The sequence below is a fragment of the Lichenostomus cassidix genome, chromosome 13, assembly GCF_008360975.1.
Source record: "Lichenostomus cassidix isolate B80296 chromosome 13, HeHo_3.0, whole genome shotgun sequence".
NCBI classification, from domain to species: Eukaryota; Metazoa; Chordata; class Aves; order Passeriformes; family Meliphagidae; genus Lichenostomus; species Lichenostomus cassidix.
This window is the reverse complement of record NC_139494.1, coordinates 18,163,159-18,170,834: the sequence shown is the minus strand read 5'-3', so window position 1 is coordinate 18,170,834 and position 7,676 is coordinate 18,163,159. Positions and strand designations below refer to the sequence as shown.

The 7,676-nt window shown below is 48.8% G+C and overlaps 1 long non-coding RNA gene across 1 annotated transcript; it reads left to right on the top strand.

Moving 5' to 3' along the window:
- The first annotated feature begins 4,892 nt into the window (after positions 1–4,892).
- On the top strand, positions 4,893–7,196 carry LOC146431451 (uncharacterized). The gene is made up of 3 exons (XR_014854838.1): positions 4,893–5,008; positions 5,791–6,056; positions 6,902–7,196. It is a non-coding gene; the product is annotated as an uncharacterized LOC146431451 (long non-coding RNA).
- Positions 7,197–7,676: the final 480 nt, after the last annotated feature.

Here is a 7,676-nt window from a genome sequence, read left to right as displayed (position 1 = left end):
GCACACACATTGATGTGTTGTGTTTCTGACACTTCCCTGGCTGGGATTTCTTCCTACAGTAGTTATTTTCAGGTTACCACACGGATATGGTGAATCTGAGCATTATAATGAGTTATAAACCTCGAATTGCTTTTTCTTTTGGAACAAATCCATAATGATTTAGTGCACTGATGAACCATCAGAGCTGTGGGTGGTGGTGTGGGCAGCAGGAGGAGGGATGGAGGAGCTGTGGTGAAGGAGAGCTGCACTTGGGGCTGTGGGATCTGCTGCTCCTGGGCCTTGCTGGACACGGTGAAAAGCAGGGAATGTCAGCTGGAAGGAGGTGCCTCATGCTGGGAGGCAGCTGGCTGAATGCAGAGCATCACCTCTGTCAGGGGCTGCATGCAGTGCTGGCATTTCCTGCTGCTGCTCTGATGGAAGAGTGGGTGGCAAACTCCCAACCCCAGCAGCCTCTCCTGCCCCAGTGCCATGGGTTCTCCACCAACACTGGAACCACATGCCAACTCCAGTACTTTGCTATGCAAGCATTTTGATTGTAATTAAGAAAGACGCTGCTTGCAAACTCCCATCTGAGTTCAACTGGCAATATTTCATTGTGTGCCAGGAAGAGTTTATGGAGCTTCCGGATCAAACAGGAGCTGACGTAGCGATGGGAAATCAATGCTGCTTTAATAAATGTTTTGCATTTGAGAAGGGAAGGGGAACATCACTTTCAGTGGGAAAAAAATTGAAATTAACCCTCTTCCAAACTCCTCCCATGGCAGAGCTTTTGGTAAAAGTCCAGCCATTGCAGGTGCAGTGGAGGAGGGCTGAATCCTGGCACTGGTGCCTCGACTCTTGGGGTCATGGGTGCTCCTGCTGCCCACAGGGAAACTCTTGGGGCACTGGTGAGCAGGTGAGCATGTGGAGCCCTTGTGCCAAGCTGTGCCTGTGGTTTGGTTGTGATTTCTTTAGTTATGTGCAAGCTGGGGGCTGCAGAAATCACTAACATGGCTCCATACACTTGGCCTCTATTTTGCCAGTCCTTTGCAGAGTGTGAATGCCACCTTCAGAGAGCAGAAGTGCAGGTAGCCTGAGGAGGGACAGGATTTCAGTTCCACCTGAGCTGTGCTGGGTTCTGCTCCTCAGGAGGCTTACACTGGCACCGTATCTTCCTGTCAGGTTTTACACCAGAGAGAATGACATTTGCGTGACTTTGAGGACCTTTGTCCTGTCAAATCCATTCTCTACATCTGTTAAACCATTTTTGAGCACTGCCTTTTACTGTTGAGGATGGATTTGAAGGGTTTGGTTATAGGAAGTGCTTGCAGCACTCTCCAGGGCGGAGGAGGACTGGGGAGCTGTGCTGGGGTGGCACTGGCTGCCCGTGTTCCTTTTCCATGTGTGTAAGCAGGAGGTTTTTGGGGACAGATCCCCGGGAGAGCAGCTCGTGTGCCCTCAGTTCCTGAGCTCACAGCTCGTGTGCTCACAGCTCCTGTGCCCTCAGCTCCTGAGCTCACAGCTCCTGAGCTCACATCTCCTGAGCTCACAGCTCCTGTGCCCTCAGCTCCTGAGCCCTCAGTTCCTGAGCTCACATCTCCTGAGCTCACAGCTCCTGATCCCTCAGCTCCTGAGCTCACAGCTCCATCCCATCCACTGGGCTGGTGGGTCTGCAGCTGAAACTGTCCCTGCTGTTCCTCCTGCAGTCCCTGTGGCACTGAGTCCCCTGGGGTGGCAGCAGCTCTGGCTGAGCCCTGGGCAGCAGTGCCACCTTCACAACACCCTGTAATGCTGCTCTCTGAACTACTGACTGTGCAGGAAGCCTTTCTCATCCAGGAAAGAGCAGTAACGACAGGCCACTGTGTTTGTGTAAGGTGAGCGTTGAGCTGAGTGTTTTTGATCAGGCAGAGGAGCTTTGTAATGAACTAAGAAGGTGAATTTATTGCCTGCATATTAGTGTCTGTTTTCTCTTCTCCTGAGGTCCAGTGACAAACGACTTGCTCTGAAATCCAAGATAACTGCTTTGGCTACTGCTGGGCTGATCTTCACAGGCAGTCAGCATTGAAAACCAAATTCCACCCCAAGCTGCTGATTCTGCAGCAAACTGCAAAGCTTTACAGTCCATTTGTTAAAGTCCATTTTAGAAACTCTAGAACAAATGCATTTTGCTTCTCTGCTTTGATTAATTTTTCATGAGGAATAAAATACAATTGTTATTCCTCCCCTCTAAAGACAAGGTGCTCAGAGAGAAGCTGTTTTAATCAGAAGAAAAATTTTTAAAAACAAAATTTTAAAGATAAAGTGTTTTTTGTACCTTTCAGAAGAAGAAGGAACAGCCAGGCACAGAGAAGGTTTGCAAAGACAGGGAAAACCAAACATCTCCAGCCCAGTGAAACTGAACCTTTAATTGCTATGTCTGCATCCTTTCCAAAACTGTTTCATTTCAAACTTTGAGGTGTGAGGCTGCTGTAGCCACTGATGTATGTGATAATTAACAAGAAAAATAATTTTTTCCATATGTTTTTGGAGTAATTTTGAAATTTTTTTTTATATCTGTGTGGCTAGGGGTCATTCCAGTCTGGTTGTTTTATGTATATTTAAGTAGGAAATGAATTCATCATGAAATGGTTCAACACTTCAAATTATTTTAATGGGATACTAGTTTTGACCTCATTGGATCAGAGCCTGGGAATTGAAAAGTAGCTGAGCTCTTTACTGACCCTTTCCAAACTCGCTCTGGGTGCTGCATGGGGTGGCTCAGGCTAAAGAAGAGCTCACAGTATCAATTCATCCTGACAATGTGTGTCTCTGATGTTTAATTTCGTTAATAAAGGAACATTGGCAGAGAGCACTCAGGTTGTGTGGGGCTGCTGCTGTGGCAGGAAGTTAATCATCTTGAAATAAATGATTGCTTCAGGGCACCTGGGGAGAGTGGCAGCAGCAGGAGGAGGAGGAGGAGGATGTTTGGGCTCCAGGAGCCTCTCACGTTCCCTGCTGGTGTGAGGGTGAATGTGGGGCTGGGCATGTGGCACTGCCTGGGGGAGCACAAGGTACCACTGATCTTCTGAGAGTGACAGAAGGAAGTGCTGGCATGGTGTCTGACTTGCTTGACTTCTTCTTTCTTTTGGTTTGCATTCTCTAATCTGTCTACAGTTGAATAGAAATCCCTGGATAGGCTGAATTCCTGGCCATGTTCTTGACTCCCAGGATGGTCTGGGTTGGAAGGGACCTTAAAGCCCATCCTGTCCCAACACCTTCCCCTACCCCAGGCTGCTCCAAGCCCCAGTGTCCAGTCTGGCCTTGGACACCTCCAGGAATCCAGGGGCAGCCACAGCTTCTCTGGGCACCCTGTGCCAGGGCCTGCCCACCCTCCCAGGGAAGGATTTTGTAGCAATTCTCTCTCAAACATACCATAAAAGCACAGAGCTGCTCTTGGGATGTGGTGATTCCTGAATGAATAAGCACCTTGGGCAGGAATGGAAGTTGGAAGGACAAACCCACTAGGGAACTGGAATTTTTGGTAGACAGCAAAAATAAGTCTCTGGAGGGGGAGAAGAAAGAAGGAAAAAACCAGTAGCCTGATTCTGGGATGTATGAAGCCAGCAAGTGGGCAGGGTGGGATGCAGCCTCAGCTGAGAATTGGCTGGTTTTGTGCCCATTTAGAAGGAAGAATTGCAGCTGAGTACATGATTTTAGCACCAGGGTGTAGGGAGATTTTCACCCAAGCATCTGATCCAGCCCTATTTGCTTTATGAGATCTGACAGGAACCCCACATAAAATTTGATGGCTCCAGGCAGGTGATTAGTGTAAGCACAGTGTATAATTAGCAAAGATGTTTATCGTGCAAATTAATGGAAATGAAAGCTTTACTTGTGCACATTAAATTGAAGTGTTTGTGTGGGTATAGATGTGCAATGAATTCTCTTTTATATATGTGTGCAGTGAATTTCAGTTTTTGTGTATATATATGTGCAATGAATTCTATTTCTTATATATATATATATATAAATGTGCAATGAATTCCAGTATTTTTTCCTGCCTGCCCAGCAGTGTGGAGATGAATCCTCCCCACAGCACCGTGGGATGGGATGTGCTTGTTGTTGTGAGGAGGTAGCAGTGGAATGTCCAGGATGTGTTTTCTGGTGCTGCTGTCATTGCAGCCCTGCTTTGCACCCTGCCAGGCTTCTCCCCTGCTCTGCCCCATCCTCCCCTCGGCCTGGTGGATCTCAGCAGCAGGAGAAGGTGCTGTGATAAAGCATCCCAGCAGCACTCCCAGCTCCTCCACTCTGGGATTAAACTTTCAAGCATGCTCAAAGCTATTTTTGTATTTTATCTTATTTTGTGTTAAAAACTGGGTGGAGGGAAGGAATTTGGAGAGACTTGTGTGTCTGAATCCATTCAGGACCCTTCTTATCTTGCACATGCTTTGCCTTGGGAGTCAAGAATATTTTATTAGTTCTTAGGGTTTTATACACTTCCAGATAAAGTCCCTGTGCTGGAAAGCTGCTGTCCAAGCACCCTGCTTATATCATCTCCGTGAATGTTGCTCCAGAAAAGGAATGTACTGAAAAAATGAAATTCAGAATGAAATACAAGACGTGGCAGTAAACTCTTTGACCAGGCAAGAAGTTATTTTTTAATTCCTTCATTCCCTGGTGATAAAGTCATACCCAAAATAACTGCTCCAGACAGAATTTTGGCTGTGACTCAGAGAACTGCAGGGAACTCTCTGAAAAGTTGTAAGAATGTAGTTATTTCTGTTGCTTTCAGGGGGGATGGACTTGGAGGAAGACACCATGGTAGAGCTGGATAAATAACTGAAAAACTTTGGGCAGAGTTAGGTGCAGAATTCTAAAACTCTGAGTCCAGTCTGTGTCTAACTGATCTTTTCTCTTTCTTCCTTCTCCTCCCAAGACTCCTTGGCACTCCTCTGTCTGCATCCTTATTTCCTTTGGTTCTGTTTCCAGACCCTTTGGTTTCCCAGTACTGCTGAGCTCCCAGAGATCACTCATCAGTCTGAGTCTGCAGGTGAGGAGCTCCTGAAATCCACTTTTTGTACAGAGCCAGCTCTGCTCACTCCTGCTGTCAGATCCTGAGTGGTCTTGGCAGGACAAGGCAGATGCTGATGGCAGGAGGAGCCTCTCCCTGCTAGGAAAAGAAGGGATTCCCTTTGGGCAAGGATTCCCTTGGGCAAGGATTCTTGCCCTTTGGTCTTTAGTTTTCCCTGGCTTCAGACATCAGAGACAGCCCCAGCTCAAGTTTTGCTCCAAAGACAGAGTTTTCTGTTCCTATACAGAGATACAAAATGCTTTATGTGCTTTGTGCTCCTGATAACGACCATGATTTAGTGTTACCACCAGAGTTTGTAAATGGTGTGGGTAGACCACAGGCAGTTTATGGAAAATGAGCTGTATTTTCTTATAATTTCCTCTTTTCAGATGAATAGTTTCTAATAGCTTCCTAATTTTTGGATTTGGATTGTATTTGTTTTCTTTTTTTTTTTTTTTTTTAATTTTTTTTGCAAGTCTACCTTGAAGCACAGCAGAAGGATGCTTTGGGGTGAAAGAGCATAAAGGTGTCTTGTTGCAGACTTCAAACAAACTCTGCCATGGCTAAATCCATATCGAATTCACATAAAATTGGTTGGCTGGAATGCTTTTGATGTTCTTTAGTTAGGGTACAAAAAACGCTCAGCAGAGATTATCTATGAAGATTTCCAGGTCAGTCAGGTGCTCCTTTAAGCAAACACGGCTGTTTCATCTCAGGGTGCCCTGGCTAACAGCAGTTTTCTCTCCCTTCTGCTCTGACAGGCATCGATTGGTGCCATTCTTGTGGATAACGCTGAGATCCCCTGCAGCTTTCCAGTAACACAGCTTCCTCAGGCATCCCCAAATCCTGTGGGAAACCTGGCTTGGCTTTTCCCAGGCTCACCAGCTCCTGTGGAGCCCAGGACACACAGCTTCAGCTTCAGCTTCAGGCTGTAGAAGTCACTGAGGTGTTTCTTGCTCTCCATCAGAGCAGCTGGATGTGCCGTGGGAGAGGAGCCCTTATGGGGTGAGATGGAGGTGTGACACAGGTATTTGTGCTCTGAGCCCTTTTCTTATCATTTTAGTGAAGTAAAGAGGAATAAGAAAGTGCAATAGTTTTTCTCTTTCTGTATTTTGAAAGAAGAATTCAGGCAATGTTGTTTTTTCATGATTTTTCTGCTGTTCTATGGGAGCTGTGGGGCTCCTGCTCCACTGGCTGCTCCTGGAGCTGCTGATTTTGGTGCTGCTAGCACTGGGGAAAAGCCCAGTGAATCAGTGGTGGGACTGGGAATCCCTTCATTCTGTGAGCCTTCGTGCCCACATTTCACCTCTAGCAGCCACCCCTGGGCAAGGTCTGTGGCCAGAGTTGTTCCCCCAGCTCGGTGCACAGCAGCACAAAGCTGTGTGAGCCCTGGGGGGCTCTGACCCTGGGGAGTGTCAGCAGTGCCCCAGAGCTGTGGGGCTGAGCCTGCAGGAGGGAGATGCTCTGTTACACAAACCACAGCTGCAGCTGGCAGGAATTTGGGCTCCTGGGTCCCCAGTGTGGTCAGCAGCCCAGCCCAGGTGCCCCATGAGAACAGGAGCTGTGTGAGTGTGCTGGCCGTGGCTCTGAGCTGTGGCTCTCTGAGCTGTGGCTCTGCAGCCCCAAAGCTCAGCTGCCGTGTGGGAGGTGTCCCTAGGGAGCTGGCACTGTCCCCACCAGAGTCCCCAGGCCCCGTGGGGTGTTTTCCACCCGGCTGCACTGCTCTTGCTCTATTACATGGTCCCTTGCCTCTGAGCCTGAGTTATTGCCTACATGCATGGGTAGAGCCTTTGGAAAAAACTAAGCATGTAATTAAGAGAGTCAGTGTATTTTACGGGGATAGTGACTAAAGGAAACAGCTTTTCACTTTAGGATTTGTGAGCGCCTGTCAGAAGCGATTTGCGGCCGAGGGAGGTCAGCTGGGAGGAGAGCTGCTGCCGGGGGAACGGCGACTTCCCTCCCGAACGGGTGTAATTGTGCTCATCGCAAGGATGGCTTTTTGCAGCTGCTGTGCGTGAGGATGAGCTCGGTGTGCCCGGGGCTCCTGCGGGACCAGAGCGACACCAGCACGGAGCTGCTGGGGAGGACAGAGCGGCTCTGGTGCCAGCTGTGGCACCAGCTGTGACCCTCGGTGCGGGAAAGACCTCCCTGGGGACAGCGGGGTGTGCTAGGGGACAGTGGGGTGAGAATAGGGGACAGTGGGATGTCCTAGGGGACAGTGGGGTGTGCAGTGGGGCAGTGGGGTGAGCTATGGGACAGCGGGGTGTGCAATGGGACAGCGGGGTGAGCATAGGGGACAGTGGGGTGTCCTAGGGGACAGTGGGGTGTGCAATGGGACAGTGGGGTGTGCAATGGGACAGCAGGGTGAGCCCGAAGGACAGCAGTATTTTTCTCTGAAATGCTCGGAGCTGTTTCCCCAGGGCAATGTCACACCAAAGGGTGGCTGGAGAGCAGAGCCTGGTGGCTGCCAGCTGCTCCTGCTGTGGTTTGAGGTGTCTAACAGCTCCTGGCTCTCGGGGTGGTTTTTCAGAGCCTTGCACCAGTTTGCTCTCCTTCAGTACTTTAAGTGCTCTGCGGTGTCAGGCCTTTGTATTTGCCTTTAAACAAACAAACAAATTGGCGAATTTAGCACTGAAGGAGGAGAAGC